Below are 21,966 nucleotides of genomic sequence, written 5' to 3' on the forward strand. Positions count from 1 at the left end.
TGGGAATCGCCTAATGAAGAAATTGCGCTGTGCAGTGTCATTACGGCACAGGCGCGAAATCGGGAGGTGCATGCTGGGTAGCCAGCTGCATCGAATCCCAGAAATAAACACAAGCAGGCTTAAGATGCCCACATCCTCAATGGCCCCTTGCCTGCTTCCGAGATCAAGTAAGACTTTATTGATTTAAAAGAAAGAAAAAGGAACAAATTAATAACATTTTTAAAATCGTAAAGTAGAAGCCCTAACGATCCCAGGGGAGCATTTAAAAAAAAATGGATTATGGGTACTTGATTTCCACTTTAACGGTTTAAAAAAACTGTTACTTTCCTGGAATGCTGGGAATGTAACTGTCATGTTTGCCTGTGTCCTCAATCAAACTGTCAAACCATTAAATGCCTGGTATCACAACTGATCACATGTGCAGCACCATGGCAGTTGCAGTTTAAACAGAAGCAGCGTCCTTGGTTGTAAAGGAGAGAAGGTTTTAATTCTGCTTTAACCACTTCAGCCCCGGAAAGTTTTACCCCCCTTCATGACCAGGCCATTTTTCTGCGTTACTTTAACTGACAATTGCGTAGATGTGCAGCGCTGTACCAAAACAAAATGTATGCCCTTTTTTCCCCACAAATAGAGCTTTCTTTTGGTGGTATTTGTTCACCTCTGCGGTTTTTATTTTTTGCACTATAAACAGAAAAAGCCAACAATTTTGAAAAAAGAAACAACATTTTTACTAAATGCTATAAAACATATCCAGTAAAAAATCTAATTTCTACATCAATTTAGGCCAATATGTATTCTGCTACATATTTTTGGTAAAAAAACGACTAGTAATGGGGGCGATTTTTAGTGAGACTCCGACACTGAAGCGGACTAATTGGACATCTAACTGACACTTTTGACGCTTTTTTGGGCACCAGTGACATCAATACAGTGATCAGTGTTAAAAAAATGCACTGCCACTATACTAATGACAGTGGCAGGGAAGGGATTAACATCAGGGGCGATCAAAGGGTAAATGTGTTCCTAGGGAGTGCGTTCTAACTGTGTAGGGAATGGCTTAACTGGGGGAAAACAGAGAACTGTGTTCCTGCTTAGCAGAAACACAAGATCTCCATCTTCCTCTCTGAGAGAACGGCGGTCTGCCTTGTTTACATAGGCAGACGGCCATTCTGCCTCTCCTGTGAACAATCGGCAGGTCCCGGCGGACGTCGCGTCCACCGCTAATTGGTTCTCGCTGTGTCCAATCGCAGCGTAAGCAAGTCGGCGGTGGCATGCGCGTGCGCCCCAGACCCTGTGCACATAATCATGTAGAGGTACATGATTTCACGCAGGAGGGCTGTCCTGCCGCAGTATATCTGCGTAGGGTGGTCCTTAAGAGGTTAGGGCTGTCAGTAGATCGGCCTCTACAAACTCGGCAGTGTTTAAAAATGCCTAAAAATAGAGAGCATCTGAGCATGTGCAGAGAGCAGGGTGAGAAAGTGTATTACTGGATTTTAAACAGTATAGGCACTTATTTTTAACCACTTGCCGACCAGTCAAGTTGACTGTACTGCAGCAAAGTGGCTCGTTCCCGTCCAGCGATGTAGACCTACGTCGCTGGACTCCTCCCCTTGTGGGCGGTGCGCACGGAGGCCCGGGGAGGAGCGGGGTGATCACCGCCGCTCTTCCCCGATCGTCGGGGAATCGAGTCTGGAGATCCGCCCGCTTGTGTAAACAAAGCGGGCGGATCTCCTAAGTGACAGGCAGGGTCAGATTGCAGGGTTCAGCATAGCTGAACCTGCGATCTGTCCCTGTGTCACTCAGTCACCTCCCCCCACACACGTTAGTAAGCACCAGGCATACATTAACCCCTCCCTCTCCAATAAAATTAACCCCTTCCCTGCCAGTGTCATTTTTACAGTAACAGTGCATATGTATAGCACTGATTACTGTAGTAATGTCACTGGTACCCCCAAAAGTGTCAAAAATGTCAGTCAAGGGTCCGATCTGTCCGCCGCAATGTCACAGTCCCGCAAAAAAAATCACAGATCGCCGCCATTACTCGTTAAAAAAAAAAAACACCAAAAATGACAGAAATCTTTCCCTTCGTTAGTAAACGCAATAACTTTTGCGCAAACCAATCAAAATACGTTTATTGTGATTTTTTTTACCAAACATAGGTAGCAGAAAACAAATTGGCCAAAAATTTAAAAATATTTTGATTTTTACATTTTTTTGGGGGGGAATTTCGTATAAAAAAATTTGTAAAATATTGTTATTTTTTCAAAATTTACGCTCTTTTTTTGTTTATAGCGCAAAAAGTAAAAATCGCACAGGTGATCAAATACCACCAAAAGAAAGCTCTGTTTGTGGGAAAAAAAGGACGTAAATTTTGTTTGGGTACGGTGTCGCACGACCGTGCAATTGTCAGTTAAAGTCGCACAGTGCCGAATCGCAAAAAGTGGCCTGGACGTAAGACAGCAAAATCCTCCGGTGGTAAAGTGGTTAATGTTTTACATAGCTATACCTACAATAGGGGCTAGTATAAAGGGATGTAGCAGGACTTCATTTTCTGACTAATGTTCCACTTTAACTTCACAAACTGCGCAAAATATGCTATCTAGATTAGTCTTGTATTTTTAGATATCTCAGAAAAGTACAAAACATCTATGAAAATGTATGCATGGCAGGGATAAATGTGTCGATCACTCTGGCATGATACAAAGGCTAAATCACGCTGGGGGTTTAGTGTTTCGGAATGACATTCAGAAATGTTAAAGCAGTACATAAAAAGAAACTACACAAACACACTTCTGCATACTACAGCAAAACAAAAAAGTTTTAGCCTTGAAAAAAAATACCCTGCTGTGAAAGATCCCCTAAAACGCCACTCCCAGCGTGCTGCTGATGACGAATGTACATTAGGTCACCTGTGCTGAACCGCAAAAACACATTTTAACAAAGTTAGAGGGAAGTGAAAAAAGAGAAAGATACACTCCAGTCGAACATGACAAGTTTGCATTTAAACAGCCTACATTCTGAGCATCTAGTGATAATACTAGTGAATCCCCTGGATCATGCTGTCAACGGGACAGCAAAGCAATCCATGAAATTATAATCTGCTTTTAGTGCAGAGGTCAACAAATACCGTAGTTTCAAAAAATGTCACAAACTGTGCCATAACATGATTGTTTACAATCTATGTGAACAGAGGATCCTTTTAGAGCCCATTCACACAGGGCCGACACGACTTGCCGGGCAACCTGTGAAGTCGCGGTGCACAGTGTGCACCGCGACCTCGGCGCGACATGCACGGACTTAATATCATTGAAGTCAATGCAAGTCGCCTCCAGGTCGCCCCAAAGTAGTACAGGACCCCTTTTCTAAGTTGGAGCGACTTGTGTCGCTCCTATTAGAACGGGTCCTGTGCCAATCAATGGCAGGCGACCCACCGCAACTTGTCAGGCGACCAAGTGGCCTGACAAGTCGCACTAGTGTGAATGGGGACTAAGTCTAACTTTCTGCCTGTCGGTTTTTTGGGGAGATCTGGACGAAAGCTCACTGTTAGTTGGACACCCCTATACATCTGACTACCTCTAAGTCCGTCTAGGCCAATGGTTCTTAACCTGGGTTCGATCGAACCCCAGGGGTTCGGTGGGTCAGTCTCGAGGGTTCGGCACACCCTCCACTAGTACCGCTTCGCTGTCAGGGACTATTTCTCCAGTTTCGGGCATGTCGCTCCACTCGCACTCGCAGCTCTCTCTGCCCCTGGCTTACTCTCACTGCTGGCTGTGCAGCTCGGCTCCCGGCCGAATCCGCTCCAGCCGGCATCGCCCATTGTGGAGTGGTGGGGGGGGGGGGAGAAAGGCCAGGCATGCGGTGCGGAGAGGGAGTGTCTGGGGGAGGGACTAACCCGTGCAGCGGCCGCCCAGCGCAGCGCGGGAGAGAACCACCAGGCCAGGCAGCTGCAGCAGCAGAAGAAGCCGGCAGGTGAGAGGCCAGAGAGCCAGTGGTGACAGTGGTCACAGGCTAGGAAAACCTAGCCTGTGATCGGGAGTCGGGACACAGGTGAAAAAAAAAAAAAGGTAGGACTGGAGTAGTACTGTACTAGTCTAGTGACTCACTGTCTGACTGACTGTGTGAGAACACTGAGAAGACTATGTAAAGGGGATCTATTTTATGGGGAACCTGGCCAGCTGTAAGGGGGGGGGGGAGAGATCTAAATCTAAATGGGGGACAGGACCTCACCTCACCCTGCTGTAGGGGGGGGGGATCTATATGGGGGACATGATCCCCCATATAGATCCCCCCTTACAGTAGGCCAGGGTGAGGTCCCCCATATAGATCCCCCCTACAACAGGCCAGGGTGAGGTTAGGTCACTCTGGGGTCCCCTATATAGATCCCCCCTTACAGCAGGCCAGGGTAAGGTTAGGTCACTATGGGGTCCCCCATATAGATCCCCCCCCCCTACAGCAGGCCAGGGTCCGGACCTCACCTCACCCTGTCCTGCTGTAAGGGGGGAGATCTATATGGGGGACGGGACCTCACCTCACCCTGGCCTGCTGTAAGCGGGATCTATATGGAGGACCTGGGATCTATATGGGGGACCTCACCCTGGCCTGCTGTAAGGGGGATCTATATGGAGGACCTGGGATCTATATGGGGGACCTCACCCTGGCCTGCTGTAAGGGGGATCTATATGGGGGACAGGTCCCCCATATAGATCCCCCTTACAGCAGGCCAGGGTGAGGTGAGATACCGTCCCCCATATAGATCTCCCCCCTTACAGCAGGCCAGGGTGAGGTAAGGTCCCGTCCCCCATATAGATCCCCCCTTACAGCAGGCCAGGGTGAGGTCCCCCATATAGATCCCAGGTCCTCCATATAGATCCCCCTTACAGCAGACCAGGGTGAGGTGACATGAGACATAATAATGACATGAGAGTGGCACTTGCCAAGATAAAGCCGCGCATTTCTGAACTGGTCTCTGAAAGACAACAGCAGAAGTCACACTAATTTGCAGTGAATATTCATTATTATGTTTTTGTTTGTGTGAAAATCATGTTTTAATCTTTTTGTTCTTTGTTCTTAATGGTTTTGTTCATTTTGTGCATCTATGTATAAATATATACCTAAAATAATATATACCTATGTTTTGGATTTGAAAAAATCATATTTTATTTTTCCAATTAAGAAGGGTTCGGTGAATGCGCATATGAAACTGGTGGGGTTCAGTACCTCCAACAAGGTTAAGAACCACTGGTCTAGGCCCAAATTAAAAAAAAGGAAAACCATTGGGTTCTTTTCCGTTTTTTGGACTTAAACATGATGGACTTGAGGTAAAAGACTGTAAAGGCATGCACGTCTGTTTACCTCCTACCCTTGGAACTATCATAGGTCCATTACAAGAAGCAGGAAAAACTGAATGGACACGGATGTCACAAAAGTTCCCATTCAGTAGAGGATCTGTTCACAGCCCCTTGCTCATCAGAATGCATGCCATTTGTCTCGAAAGATAAGACTGCACCAAAAAGGTTTGTATCATAAATAATCCATGTTCTGTGTGTAGCACCCTACAGGTAGGTGCTAGGTAAATGCATAGTGGGCCTTGTCTGCCTAACAGCAGGGCCGTGTTTCCTTTTGCTAGGTAGGTTGTCATGGTTTCAAAGTGTGTCTCCTGTGAGGGAAGTCTCCCAAATGGCTCTATTAGAGGCTTCTGATAGGGCAGTGGAGGAAACCCAATCAGGGGGCACAGCCAAGCTACCCCAGAAGGCAGATTATGCTGCAAGGGATTCTGGGAGTGGGTATAATTTTGGGGGAAGCCTGTGACACAGTGTCTTTGGCGGGAGTAGAGTCCCAGGAGGGAGAGAACGGCTGTCTCTCCTCCTGTCAGAGGAGATGGATGTCTCGGGGTGTCGCCTGAGAATCCAGAAAGTGCTGAGTTGAGCTGAGAGGATCCGGTGTGCCGAGAACCAGAGGAGAGCGTTAGGGGTCCAGTCCCAGGAAAGCCTACACAGGTCATGAGTACTGAGGATTGCCCCTGGGGGTCTGCCTGAAGAGTTAGAGGAGGAGGTTCTGGGATCTAGTGCCAGCTAGCTGAAAGGGGGTACCTAGGTTGAGGACCCTGAAGTAATAGAGGGGGGTACATAGTCAGTGGACCCTGAAGAGCTAAATGTGTAAAGGGGGCGCCTGTGGTTTGGGCCCTGAATTGTACAGAGTACCAGTTAAGAGTTGCAGCTATACAGTAATTCACAGCAAGCTACCTCCAGCCAGTGCCAGGCTGGAGAGAGTGGTCAGAGACTTTGCATTGCAGTAGTATCAGTAGTTCTATGCTCCACACTTCTGAGTCCTCTGGACCAAGAGTCGAGGATTCAGCACTTCTGTCAAGTTATTGTGTGTTCTAAGCGTCAGTGAGCGCTGGCCAGCGTCGGCTGGCGTCAAGGCAGCGTTAACAGACATTTTCTGGAGAAAGTCCCAAATATTATTTAGTTAAGCCTAAAGGAGTATCCCACTCATTCCCTTCTCCCATCCCCTTTATCTACAATAAAACCAAGATGCCGGAGTTGTCAATGTCTCAGTTCTCACACCCAGGGTCGCAGCTCACATGGGCTGGAGAGGTAACCGGTAACAATGGCAGACCCACATCAGGCCCAATGCCTGGAAAACCTGCTACATGTGTATGGCTACCTTATGAGTGGGCTCTGACATACAAGCAGGGCCGGCCATAAGGGAGTACCACTAATCCTCCTGTACAGGGCCCGGGCAGCAGGGGAAATCAGATGTGGGCAGGACAGAGAGGATTATCAGTGCAGCGGAGTTGCAATTACAGGAGCAATGCCCTGTGTGTCTCTCCCTGTAACAGCTGAAAGCCAGTTACCCCACCTCTTGCTCCCACTGGCCTTTCAGCTGATTCATGGAGAGACACACAGGCAATCATTTCTGTAATTGCCCCCCCCCCCCCCCGCACCGATCCCCCTCCTTGTCCTTCCTACGTCTGCCGGCTTCCCTGTCCTGCTGGCTGCTGCGGTCACATGGTGGAGGATGTTCGGGGTGGAGAGTAAGGGAGGGGGCCAATAAATATGCCATTTACCAGGCCCTTCATTTTCTGAAAGAACACAATTAGTGATCGGTACTGATCAGTCTCTTCATGGCTGGACTGTGTTTACTATGCTTCAGTTTAGGAATGAACAGGAGCGCTTTGTGTTCTGTCCATTCATCTGCAGTGCAGCCGATTCCTCAGTTTCTCAGTGTCCTCAGTTACATTCTTTGTCTGTATTTCAGACCCCCCCCCCCCCAACATCATATAAAAAAAACGTTAAAAATAATTAATGTAAAAAATAAATAAAAAAAACTGTAAAGATTAATTTAAAAAAAATTGTAAAAAATATATTTTTTATATTGTAAAAAATTATTTAAAAAATGAAGGGCTAATTTACATGGGTTCTCATACAGTATGAATGAGAGGTTTGTTTGTGTGGCCGGAGCTACCTGTTACTCTGAGGATGCAGCGGCTGTATGAGCAGCGCTGTAGGTCCTAATCTGACAGGTGTGCACACTGTCTTTTCTTGGGGCTGTACACCTGTATCCACATGCGGCTGTCAAATCATGACCCGCGGCTGTGTCTGTACAGCTGTTGCGTCTCCCTAGTGCAGTGATGGCGAACCTTGGCACCCGAGATGTTTTGGAACTACATTTCCCATGATGCTCAACTACACTGCAGAGTGCATGAGCATCATGGGAAATGTCCTTCCAAAACATCTGGGGTGCCAAGGTTCGCCATCACTGCCCTAGTGTAACCTGCCTGCACATAGCAATAGCAACATTTAAAAAAAACACAGATTCGCACTGTACAGGCCACAGTACCTATGTGAATGAGCCCCAAGACCTAATTTACACACAGAACTGTATTTATTAATTCAATACAGTTTTATATTTTTGATTTGCCAGGAATTGTGTAAGTTAAGTTATGTTATATTTATGTCCGCTAATAGAGATTTTAGTGTATTTTTGGTGGAAATATTGTTCTGATATTTTATTGTGGGGGAGGGGGGCTGTCAGGTAGGCTGTATTGGACCCCGAAATTTCTAATAGCAGCCCTGCATACAAGGTCATATTCATTACAATAACTCATAGCTGTCTATCTATAACCACTCCAAATTAGAAACTTGATTAGCTGCTATTGTTACTTCTACAGTGCTCTGCGTGAGTCCACTTCATGAACATGATAAACAGTACTGGAGATTTTATGTATCAACAAAGGTACAGAGAACATAAGAACCATGCTAGGCAAAGCAACTAGATTATTTTACTTTCTTTTACACCACTTCAACTTGCCAACCAAGCCTTTTCTGGAAAATCAGTATTTTTTGCTAGAAAATTACTTATAATTCCCAAACATTATATATGTATTTTAGCAGAGACCCTAGAGAATAAAATGGTGACCGTTGCAATTTTTTTTATGTCACGCGGTATTTGCACAGTGGTTTTTCCAATGCATTTTTTATGTCACGCGGTATTTGCACAGTGGTTTTCAAATGCATTTTTTCGCAAATAAATATACTTTAATGAATTTTAATCCAACAAAACACAATATATAACTCAATGTTACACAGAGTAAAAAGATACTTAACATGTCACAGTTTAAAATTGCGCACGCAATGAAACGCCGGATAGTTTCGCATGCACGCTGGTAAAAAAGGTAAACTGGAGAAACACCGGTGTGCAGCGGGCCACCACCCATTCCAGTGCTTTTGAAAGAGATTTAGCGGCTTCCGACTGCTTTAATAAGAAAGCCAATCACCAGCTAAAATAAAAAAAATACTGGGGGTTATCGCTGATAGCTTTAGCCATATCCCCAATAAACCACTTGCAAGCGGCAAGTGGTTAAGCCAACAAGAACAAAGAGAAATAGCCAATACCTCCAGGTAAAGGGGAGTATGTGATCCACTCCCAGTCCTCTTTATGTGACAGTACTGGTGTTTAGTGACTGGCCCTGCATTATCACACGGGACAGGGAGAACATCCTCAGCTCTGTGCAGATTTGACCCAAGACATGCCTTCGAGCTTTACACTAGTTTCCAAATAGCTAAAAAGTGCAGTGAGGGAGTGAAGGTAAGATAAGTATGTCCGTCTATGGGAGAGAAGTAGTCCTGTGAACATGTTTCTTTGCCCAACAAAAGGCCTCTTAGGTGTACAGATTTTGGCTTTTCCAAAAGCAGAATCCAAGGAACATCCCCAACTCATCCCACAATCAAAAATGAAGGCCTAACCACTCAGACTGAAGTTTGTAGAAAGTTACCCCTAGCTGTATTAGAGAATGAAAGGAAAAGGGGAACAGTAATAAGCCCCCTTTTCCTCATGGGAGAGTGGCTGGGGAAATAGGTAGAATAGTTCATAAGGTAATTCTCCCTCCTTTTCTCCTCAGGTAAAGAGGGAGGGACTCCTAAGGTATCCTGAGGGAATAGAAATAGTGGGCGTGGTGTTGCAGGGGTCAGAGCACCTATAGGAATAGGTATAGGGTAGAAGTTTCTAGAGCCCTCTGAGCCCCTATATAAGGTAGAGCTCTCCTCAGAGGGGCTCATTCGCCTCAGAAGATTTAGCAGTGTGAATTCAGGAGCTGCCAATTTTGGAGTATAGGAGACTTCTGAGGCGAGAGGATGAGCCTATTGAGACAAATTATAGAAAGAGCAGGGGAGGACGGTGGTGAAGAGTGGTTACGAATGTGCTTAAGCTTACCAAGGAATGCGAGACAAGCAGCCGGTGGAAGTTCTGCTGCGGACGTGCGGGCGGAGGTGATGCCAGCTTTGAATGCCCCGCCGACGGAAGAAGATACGGCTGAGATGGAAGAAGGTCCGGGTCAAGTGGGAAGAAGCACCGTCATGTCGGAGGGACGGACGAAGAGGAAGAGAACGCCTGCCAGGCGGCACTCACAGTCACCAGCGAGACCTCCCGCGAGAAGGCCCGGGACCGGGACACAGCGCAGGCGCAGTGACCGGGAGTCAGCGTCATCAAGCGGCGCCGGGAGCGGAAGAAATGAGGAAGGCTCCGGTCGTGGAAGTCAAGCTCCGGTGCCGGAAGAGTCTCCGCGGCGAGAGATACAGGGCGGGAGCGGAAGAAGAGCTGAAGAGCCGGCGGTGGAAGGTCAAGCAATCCCGGTGGTCGGGGAGGAGCTGGAGGAGAGACTACAAACACAGCAGAATAATGAGAATGGTGAGTGGACAACGCTGCCAATTCTCTCCAATATATCTGAAATGTTATTTAAATTGTCTAGAGATGTTAGGGAGCTGCAGCAAAACAGTAGATTGGTTCAGAATAGCCAGGTTGCAGAGCCAGCTTTGTCAGCAGCAGAAGTATGGGCGCCACCTTGTGGGGGCTTAGCTAAAGACAGGAGCATGCAGGAGAGTTTGGTGGATTTAGTTGAATTAGATGGTAGACAGGTGGCAAGGTCACAAAATATTCCTGAAACATGTCTTAAGGAAGCTATACCTTGTGAGGTGTCACCGCTGGGCTTCCATCTATCACAGGGAATAAAAGAAAAGATTTGGAGAGGTGAGTTTATGGATATACTATCTCTTCTGCCATCAGCTAGAGAATTTATTAATAAGAGTGACAAAAAAGATGATAAGTCAGAAGAGGATAGGAAAAGGCCTGTTGCTAAGAATTTTAACAATTGGCTGCAATCCTTTTTTATTTTTGCTGCAGTTCTTTGTGAGAAGTCACCTGAAAAGAGTGTTGGACTTTTCCAACACTTGGATATTATTTTAGAAGCGTACAAGAGCTTCAGTGGTTTTGGATGGTATAGTTACGATGAGGCTTTTAGACAGAAACTGTCAGTGCACAAGAATTTAAGATGGGGGATTAAGGACGTAGGATTGTGGCTTAACCTTTTTCTACCCCAGAAATCAGGTTATGTCAAGCAGCCTGGTCCCTCCTCGCAGCAGTCCACCACTACATATAGAAAAGGGATCTGCTTTAACTATAATGATGGACAGTGTAAATGGCCCCATACATGCCGATATAGGCATGAATGTGCATTTTGCGGGGGAAGTCACCCGGTGTCAAAATGTTTTAAGAAACTGTCCGCTAACAACCAACAGAACCTTCAAAAAGGCAACCTCCCCAGTGAAATTACAAAAAATGTTGCCCTACCTGTTAGTTTTCCCAGACAAGGTGAGGGCACAACTACTGTTTGAGGGCTTTGAGGAGGGTTTCTTGTTGCCCTCCTTTACAGGTTTAGGTTGTAGGCAGTTTAACAATTTAAAATCAGTTGATCAGTTCCCTAGTGTGGTCCAAGCAAAATTAGATAGAGAAATTTTGGAAGGAAGGATGGAAGGTCCTTTTGTTTCACCTCCTTTTAAAAATTTTAGAGTTTCCCCATTAGGTATTGTCCCAAAGAAGGAGAAAGGTTCTTTCAGATTAATTCACCACCTTTCATTTCCCAAAGGGGAATCATTAAATGACCAGATAGACCCAAATTTAATATCAGTATCATATGCTTCATTTGAGGATGCTCTTGAAAAGCTTAGGGCTTTAGGTGCAGGGACTTTAATGGCTAAAGCGGACATAAAATCCGCTTTCCGTCTACTCCCCATTAACCCGGTTTGTTTTAACTCTTTGGGAATTTTCTTTAAGGACAAATTCTACTTTGACAAATGTCTCCCGATGGGGTGTTCAGTTTCATGTAAATATTTTGAAGATTTTGCTTGTTTTTTGGAATGGGTAGTGATGAAAGTCGCAGGTTCTAGCTTTATGATTCACTACTTAGATGACTTCTTGTTCATGGGTAAAGCAGAATCGTTAGAATGTCTTCAATTATTAAATACGTTTTTCAATATTTGTAGTAAGTTTGGAGTCCCATTGGCGGTTGAAAAGACGGTGTATCCCACCACATGTCTGGAGTTCCTAGGAATTACAATAGACACGGCGGCGCTGGAGTTCAGATTGCCGGAAGAAAAAATTCAAAGGATTAAAGGTATGTTAATTAATCTGGTTAGGAGAAAGAAAGTGTGTTTGAAAGAGATTCAATCTCTTTTGGGCCTACTGGCTTTCGCCTCAAGGATCATGCCGGTAGGAAAGGCATTCTCCAGGAGAATGTACCTGGCAATCTCTGGGCTAAAATCCCCTTTTTCACATATTAGGGTGACCAGCGATATTAGGGAAGACATGTTAGTTTGGCTTCAGTTTTTAGAACATTTCAATGGGAGGAGTTTATGGCAGAAGGAATTCATTATTGATGAAGAATTTTTATTATTTACTGACTCTGCTGGTTCGGTAGGCTTTGCAGCGGTCTGGCGAAACCATTGGTGCGCAGATCGCTGGAGCCAAAGCTGGAGAGAAAAAGGTCTATTGAAAAATATAGTTCTTCTGGAGCTTTTTCCCATAATAGTCGCTCTGGAAATATGGGGAAAAGAATTTAGTAATAGGAGGATATTGCTTAGTACGGATAACAAAGGAGTAATGTACGCTATCAATTGTTTAACATCCAAGTCTCCACCAGTCATTGCTCTTTTGAGATATATGATTTATTTATGTTTGAAATATAATATATGGCTTAAGGCTCGACATGTGCCTGGTAAGAGCAATGACATGGCAGATGCGCTATCTCGCCAACAGATGAGCAGATTTTTCCAACTATTACCAGAGGCGGATCCAGTGGGTACCAAATTCCCAAGGAAGTTATGGGAGTTGATATAAGTCTGGTTACAGAGAATATCAAACACTCCATAGCCCCTTCGACCATGGCAGGTTACCAGTCAGCTTGGCTGATGTGGATTTCTTTTCTGAAGGAGCTAAAAGAAGATGAACATAATTTTTCTGAAGGACTTGTAATGTTGTTCTTAAATAGTTTATTCAAGAAAAATTACTCCTGGGCACACGTGAATAAAATCTTGGCCGGAGTTTCGTTTTTTCAAAAAATGAGAAATTTACCATCTTGTGTGTCGTTTTTTACAGTTAAGCAGGCGCTTAAAGGATATAGGAGGAGGAGTTATAGCAGTGATAAGCGTAGTCCAATTACACCAAAAATTCTTTTGGACCTATGTATGGCCACAGGTGAGGTTTGTTTTTCTGTTTTCGAAGCTGCCCTGTTTAAAGCAGCCTTTTCTCTAGCATTTTTTGGAGCTTTGCGGATTTCAGAGTTATTAAATATTTTAAGAAAGGAGGTAAGTCTGGAGGGTAACTTAGTGAGGATAAGGTTAAGAAGGTCAAAAACAGACCAGGTAGGTAAAGGATGTGTTATTTGTTTAAATGCTCTCAGTGGTTCTCTCATATGCCCAGTTAAGTCATTGCAACAGTATCTTGAGTTAAGACCAAGTTTTGGTGAAAAGGCTCTTTTTATTCATGCATCAGGTGCAAACTTATCTAAATATCAATTTAATAGCGTTTTCAAGAAATGTGTGGTCAAGCTAAATTTAACAGGAATGCATTTGACATCACACTCTTTTCGGATAGGGGCAGCCACTGAGGCATCTAGATTAGGATTGGAAGATTCGATAATAAAAAAGGTTGGAAGGTGGAAGTCAGATTGCTATCAATTATACATCCGACCTAATTCATTTGTTTGATTCTTTTCAGATGGAAAAAGGATCATTTGGATTGTCGGGCATTCGTATATCTTTTGGGCGTTCAAGAGGGCAAGACAGAGGGTTTACTCTGAGAATTTGGGAATGGATCCAGAGAAATTCAAAGTATATTGGTATGGTAGGAGGGGCATGGTTTGGGCTGACCTACTATTTGAGTTAAACAGGTTACAATCATTGTTTCCTCCTCCGGATGCACTTATCGTGCATTTAGGAGGAAACGATATTGGGCAGGAAAAAACGTTGGAATTGATTTTCAGAATCAGGGATGATCTTTTTAGTTTTGGGTTGTCGTCACCAAATACTGTTATTATCTTTTCTGAAATCGTTCAAAGGCTGAGGTGGTTATTTTCACCTTATTTGAAGAGTTTTGAAAGGATAAGAAGAAGGATTAATAGGTCATTGGCTAAACTTTTGCCCAATATAGGTGTTATGTCTTTCAGACATAGGGAATTGGAAGGGGGTACGGAAGGATTGTACAGGGATGATGGGGTACATCTTTCCGAGATAGGATTGGATGTTTTTAACGCAGACCTGTCGGATTGTGTTGATATGGCCGCGGTGCGGGGTCGTTGGTGACAGAAGGGGTTAGTTTTCCCCCTTCTGTCTTTTGGAAGTTGATGCTTGAAATGTGATGTTATTTATCCGGCCTGAGCTGTGGTGGCTAGGCTGTTGAGTGTGTTTAAATTTTTAATTATATATTTATTTATTGAAGTTATTTTAAAATAAATAATAAACGGCCGCGGCCTATATATTTCCAAATAATACAGGTGTCTGCTTCTTATTTTATTTACTTAAGTAAAAATGCTAAGTGGTTATTGAATCCTGCCTACTGTCCCATGAAAGGAAAAGGGGAACAGTAATAAGCCCCCTTTTCCTCATGGGAGAGTGGCTGGGGAAATAGGTAGAATAGTTCATAAGGTAATTCTCCCTCCTTTTCTCCTCAGGTAAAGAGGGAGGGACTCCTAAGGTATCCTGAGGGAATAGAAATAGTGGGCGTGGTGTTGCAGGGGTCAGAGCACCTATAGGAATAGGTATAGGGTAGAAGTTTCTAGAGCCCTCTGAGCCCCTATATAAGGTAGAGCTCTCCTCAGAGGGGCTCATTCGCCTCAGAAGATTTAGCAGTGTGAATTCCCCATCCCCCCCCCCCCCTTTTATGTCGCGGCTGTTAAAAATAAAAAAAAAAAAAAAAAAAAAAAATAAATAAATAAATATATATATAGATATATAATAAGTAAGTGGTGTCGTTTTTGCTATAGCAAATGGGCAATGTTATATGTTTATGAGTGGAAGTTGATGCTTGAAATGTGATGTTATTTATCCGGCCTGAGCTGTGGTGGCTAGGCTGTTGAGTGTGTTTAAATTTTTAATTATATATTTATTTATTGAAGTTATTTTAAAATAAATAATAAACGGCCGCGGCCTATATATTTCCAAATAATACAGGTGTCTGCTTCTTATTTTATTTACTTAAGTAAAAATGCTAAGTGGTTATTGAATCCTGCCTACTGTCCCATAGCCAAGGCCGATCCCACAATTTAAAATGGTGCCCCAACAACCTATTTAGAGGAGAAGGAAATGTCCCTATTTTTGGGGCTGTTTTGAGGAAAATCCCCAGACCAACCCTACAATATCAAGTGGTGCTCCAACAACCCATTGAGAGGTCAAGGAAGTGCCTTCCAGGATTTGGGGGCAAACTGAGGAACATCATCAACCAATCTCACAATTTAAAGTGGTGCCTCAACAACCTAATGAGAGGCGCAGGATGTGTACCCCAGTTTTGGAGGCTTTTAGAAGATTACTTTTTAAGCAAGTTGTACTGATTTTCTTTGACAGTACTAAGCTATATGATAATAAGATACCTATATATAAGCTATTCGAGTGATAGCTTTGCTTTTGGAAGAGTAAAAAATGTGCCTGTGAACAACTTACAACATGTAAACTCACAGCAGGACATACACGCTGGTACCTGCAGGTGCCTAAACATAACTTTTTTTCAGCATCTCCTGAAGTCTTGGTCTGGGCCACGTGTGATACAATACAAGTCCATACCTATGATCAATGGTCCCACTGACTAACAATGAGAAGCGTGGGATAGAGTGTGCCTTAACTTGACTTAAGGAAATTAAGTCATTTATTTAACTCTGGATTCTGGGGCTTCCAATGAGTTCTGGAAGCTGACTTGGGGCCACCTCTATGTCCAATGCCAGGTTAATTGTTGTAATGTTATTAGAGGTTCACAATGCCAGCCTTAGCCAGTGTTTCTGCGTGTTGCGCATAAGGCATTCACTTGAATGGGCTATCCTATGCACATTTGTCACGCCAAAGAAGCTCAGGGACCAAATTTTGGCTCTAAGCCAGGTGCAAATTTACACACGTGTTTTGCCGCATGACAAAATCGCACCATGTTAGGGGTTCCATTCAGGATGAATGGCCCCCAAACACTCATCAGGTTTTTCCACAATTTAGAATCACCCAAATGTGAACAGGGCCTTAAAGTACAATTTATATTTAAATATTATTATTATTATTATAATTCAGGATTTATATAGTGCCGATGGTTTTCGCAGCGCTTTACAACTTTATGGCAACAACAGCAAGGGTAGAAGTTAAATTACATGATTAAGGTTCGGTTCACACTGTCGCGACTTGTGAGACCCCAAGTCGCGTGACACATGAAATCCCATGTTAGTCAATGAGAGTTGTCTTAATTAGCACTACTGAAGTTGCCCCAACTTTAGAAAAGGTTCCTGTACTACTTCAAGGCAACTTCTATCTGACTTGTGCCCATAGACTTTAATGGGAGTCACCTCCAAGTCGGATCTTCATCTATATTGATGTGATTTAACCACTTGCAGACCGCCGCAAGTACATATACTGCGGCGGTCAGCCCCGACCATTCAAAGTGACGTACCGGTACGTCACTAGCCTGTCACACGCTTGTGAGCCAATAGCGGCTCGTTCCCTAAGAAGTCAGTGCGTGTGACCGGCTGACCCGATGTCCGCCGGTCACTCGCGATCGTTCGCCAGAAAGGGAGAAAGGCAGGCGGCTGATGTAAACAAGCCGCCTGTCATTCTTCCCTGTGTAAAAATGGAGATCAGACGGTTCTACTATGTAGAACCGTTGATCTCTGTTTTACACTAGTAGCCATGTCCCATCACAGTTAGAAACACGCCCCTAGGACACACTTAACCCCTCCCTCTCCAATACAGTTAACCCCTTCCCTGCCAGTGTCATTTTTACAGTAGCAGTGCATATGTATAGCACTGATTACTGCAGTAATGTCACTGGTAACCCCAAAAGTGTCAAAAATGTCAGTCAAGGGTCCGATCTGTCCGACGCAATGTCGCAGTCCCACAAAAAAATCGCAGATCGCCGACATTACTCGTTAAAAAAAAAAATACCAAAAATGACAACAATCTTTCCCTTTGTTAGTAAACGCGATAACTTTTGCGCAAACCAATCAAAATACGCTTTTTGCGATTTTTTTTACCAAACATATGTAGCATAAAACAAATTGGCCGAAAATGTTAAAAAATTTTGATTTTTACATTTTTTTGGGGGGAATTTCATATAAAAAAATGTGAAAAATATTGTAGACGCTCTTTTTTTGTTTATAGCGCATGATCAAAAAAATTGCACAGGTGATCAAATACCACCAGAAGAAAGCTCTGTTTGTGGGGAAAAAAAAAGTCAAATTCATTTAGGTACAGCGTCGCACAACCGCGCAATTGTCCGTTAAAGTCACGCAGTAAAAAATCGCAAAAAAACCCCTGGTCAGGAAGGGGGTACAATCTTCCGGGGCTTAAGTGGTTAAATCCGACATTTTAAGTAGATTATCCAGACACTCCCTGAACGTTGCTTCAAAGTCGCTTCAAAGTCACATCAAGTTGTGCTCAAGTCACTAGCAAATTGCCAGGAGGTTGCCTGGCAAAGTCACATCGTAAGTCGCACAACTTTTAGCTCGCAGCAGTGTGAACCGAGCCTTAGTGATTTATTTCAAAATATTATTTTACAAATACACATGTAAACTCATAATGATCCTAATAACACAAAACATAACCAGTCTGGGTAATAGAAGTGCCGGAAGATCTACAAAAGCAGTCACGTTCTGTAGTCAATGAACCCAACTTCCTGACAAATGACTTCTCTTCCTTTCATTGAGATCTCTGATTTTTGTCACTGTAATATGACCTCCACCAATACCAATGATAAAATTGTGGTCTGAGCGAACCTAAAATATGCAAATCGGCTCTAACATACGGCAAATATACGAACTTGCTTAAAAAGGGCCAAAGTGGAATATCCCTTAGCAACCAATCACAGATCAGCTATTATTATTATGCCTATTTTTAGCTGCAGAATGGTGACTTTTCTGGTGCAATGTTTTTTTTTTTTTTTTTTAAATAGGAAAAACATAACAGAGTATACATGCGAAACAAAAAATTCCCGTACAGGGGATATAGAGGGTAAAGTGGACAGTGACTTTTGACTGATTTTATAAATATTGATATTTGCATTATTTATTAAAATTAATTCAGTGTTTCAGTTGGCTTATTGACAATTTAGGTAATAAACGGAATTCCTCCCACATCCAGTAAAAATCATCAATAACCCAACTGGTGATTGATTGGCGCCTGTCTAAATTTGTCCTGGTATGGATCTGTGTATGTACAGTAAGTGAGATAGAGACCTTTTATTTGAAGCTCCTTGATGTAAATGTACAGTATATAAGGTGCTGCATAAATTATCAGTGCCTGTATCAATGAAATCAATAGCAATAATAATAATGTGCTCTGTGCTAACTCAAAATATGCAAATTGGCAATAAAATTACAGATATGAACTTCCCTGAAAAGTGGCACATCCCTTGGCAACCAATTACAGACCAGCTTTCATTTATCTGCCCTTTATTAGTTACAGAATGCTGACATCTGATTTAATAAATATTGCTATTTGCATTCTTTAATAAAGTGAGCTGAACAGCGTTTCAGTTGGCGTAATGACAATCTAGGCAATAAACAGACGTCCCCCACAACCAGTACAAATCATCAATAACTAGAGCAGCAATCCCAGTAATGATGATGTGACACTCAATACAACTGAATAGTGTGCGGGAAAAGTTGTTAATGAAGTATGTGTCCCCAGCTGCTGCAAGTGCCGGAAGGATCAGCTGTAAAACCTTCCACAATACTCTAATCCGGAGATTCATTACAATGCATTGATGGAACAGTAAAACTACAAGGTTACCCTTTCATCCAGCACAGTCTATAGCAGTGCTTTGGGCTGGGGATCAATGAATGAGCATGTGTAAGTTCTCTCCCCATAAGAGACTCAGTGCAGGCTACTGGTGACCCCCCTGTACAGTAAATCAGTGACATCCCATCCAGTGCAGTGTTGATGATTCCCCTGTGCAGAGCACCAATGACCCCACTTTGCAGTGCACTGTAATTGACCCCCTCGGGCAGTGTATTGATGGTGACCTCCTATGCAGTGTACTTATGACATCCCCCACGTGATGATCCCTCTATTTATGACCCCCCCCCCTTTCCTTGTGCAGTGTATGAATGATACCCCTGAGCAGTCTATTGATGTATCCCCCGCCCCCCATGCAGTGTGTGGTTAACCCCCCCCCTCCCCTGCAAAGTACTGGTGAACGTCTGAGCAGTCTATTGGTGACCCCCCTGTGTCATGTACTGATGATCTCCTGAGCAGTCTATTGATGACCCCCCTGTGCAGAGTACTGGTGAATGCCTAAGCAGTCAATTTGTGACCCCTATGCAGCATACTGGTGCTCTTCTTAGCAGTCTATTAATGACCCCCCTATGCAGGGTACTAATGACCCCCTCCCTGAGCAATTTAATGGTAATCCCCTGAGCAGTCTATTGATGACCCTTCGGTGCAGTGTTATGATGAACCCCTGAGCAGACTATCGGTGACACCCCTGTGCCATGTCCTGATTATCTCCTGAACAGTCTATTGATGACCCCCCATGCAGTGTACAGGTGTTCCTCTGAGAAGTATATTGATGACCCCCATTCAGTTTACAGGTGTTCCTCTGAGAAGTCTATTGATGACCCCTATGCAGTGTACAGGTGTTCCTCTGAGAAGTCTATTGATGACCCCCATGCAGTGTTCAGGTGTTCCTTCTGAGCAGTTTATTGATGACCCCCATGCAGTGTACAGGTGTTCCTCTGAGCAGTTTATTGATGACCCCCATGCAGTGTACATGTGGTCCTCTGAGCAGTTTATTGATGACCCCCATGCAGTGTACAGGTATTCCTCTGAGAAGTCTATTGATGACCCCCATGCAGTGTACAGGTGTCCCTCTGAGCAGTCTATTGATGACCCCAATGCAGTGAACAGGTGTTCCTCTGAGCAGTTTATTGATGACCCAATGCAGTGTACAGGTGTTCCTCTGAGAAGTCTAATGATGACCCCAATGCAGTGTAATAATGAACTCCTGAACAGTCTATTGGTGAACCCCCCCCTGTGCAATGTACTGGTGTCCCTCTGATCAGTCTATTGGTGACCCCCATGCAGTGTAATGATGACCCCATGATCAGTGTAATGATAACCCCCTGATCAGTATAATGATGACCCCCATGCAGTGTAATGATGTCCCCCTGATCAGTATAATGATGACCTCCATGCAGTGTAATGATGTCCCTCTGATCAGTATAATGATGACCTCCATGCAGTGTAATGATGTCCCCCTGATCAGTATAATGATGACCTCCATGCAGTGTAATGACCCCCCCTGATCAGTGTGTTGATGATGATGATGATTACCTGTAGTTCTGTATGTCGCCCCGTAGTCAGATCGCAGCACTCTCCTCTCAGCAGCCGGCAGGCACTGTGTACATAGCAGGCAGTAGCGCAGCAGTAAAGTTTTCAGGCTGGCTGAGCAGCTCGCAGGTGACAGCGACTAATAGGAGTCAGGAAGATCCCCGGAGGACGGGGACAGTCTGTGCTGTGCTGTGCTGTGCGGTGTCTGCACTTCCTCTGGGGCTGAAGTCATGAACAAAATATGTTGCTTTGCATGTTCAGTTCAACCACATCCTCCGAGCCTGGCTTCCCCGATCTCCTCCACTCTGAGAACTGCACACTTCACTCCCAAATCAATGGAGACTGCGGGGGGAGACAACTTGGGGTACAGGATGGGCGATCAGAGGATGGGCGATCAGAGGATGGACGATCAGAGGATGGGCGATCAGTCTGCTGTGATGTGTACAGAACATTTCCCACTGCCCGAGTCTCTCTCTTCTCTCCTCTCCTCCAGGAAATCCTCATCTCTACAACTCTGGCGCCCCCTCCCTCTCCGATCCTTCATCTCCACTCATCTCCAGTCCCTTCATGGGATACCTGTCTCCTGTGTCTTCAGGGGGGCACCTAGGGAATGAGGGTTCCCCCTTCACCAGTCATCGTCACACACATTACAATCTGAGCTAACTAGACAATCTTCTTTAGATTTTTCCCAAACTCTTTATTATACTATAGCAAAGGTTGTACTGTATATATTATATGTTTCTTATACTAGTAGCCATAGATTATACTATATATGTTATATTTATTATACTATATATATGTTATACTGTATATATTATATGTTTCTTATACTAGCCATAGATTATACTGTATATGTTATATTTATCATGCTATATATATATATATATATATATATATATATATATATATATATATATATATATATATATGTTACTCTGTATGTGTGATATGTTTAATATACTATATGTAGGTTATACTGTATAGGTTTTTTGTTTATTATACTATATATATATATATATATATATATATATATATATATATATATATATATATATATATGTTATACTGTATATGTTTTATGTTTGTTATGCTATCTATAGGTTATACTGTATATGTTATATTTATTATACTATATATAGGTTATACTGTATGTGTTATATGTTTATTATTCTATATATAGGTTATAATGTATGTGTTATATGTTTATTATACTATATACAGGCTATACTGTATATTTATTATACTATATATAGGTTATACTGTATGTGTTATATGTTTATTATGCTATATATAGGTTATACTGTATATATTTTATGTTATTATACTATATATAGGGTATACTGTATATAGTTTATGTATATTATACTATATATATGTTATACTGTATATGTGTTATGTTATGCTATCTATAGGTTATACTGTATATATTCTGTTTATTATACTATCCATAGGTTATATTGTAAATGTTATATTTATTATACTTTATATCGGTTATACTGTATATATTATATGTTTATTATACTAGCAATAGGTTATACTGTATATGTTATACTTATTATACTATATATAGGTTATACTGTATATATTATATGTTTATTATACTATCGATAGGTTATACTGT

At 43.2% G+C, this 21,966-nt stretch overlaps 1 protein-coding gene across 1 annotated transcript in view; it reads right to left on the reverse strand.

Moving 5' to 3' along the window:
* The window catches only part of RFTN1 (raftlin, lipid raft linker 1), a 488,302-nt gene extending 467,456 nt beyond the window's left edge, over positions 1-20,846 (reverse strand). Inside the window, exon 1 of the mRNA XM_082259172.1 lies at positions 20,349-20,846. The gene's annotated coding sequence lies outside the window, so the exon portion shown is untranslated. The remainder of the gene's footprint in view (positions 1-20,348) is intronic.
* Positions 20,847-21,966: the final 1,120 nt, after the last annotated feature.

This window comes from Pelophylax lessonae (genome assembly GCF_965119305.1).
Source record: "Pelophylax lessonae genome assembly, chromosome: 5".
Classification (NCBI taxonomy): domain Eukaryota; kingdom Metazoa; phylum Chordata; class Amphibia; order Anura; family Ranidae; genus Pelophylax; species Pelophylax lessonae.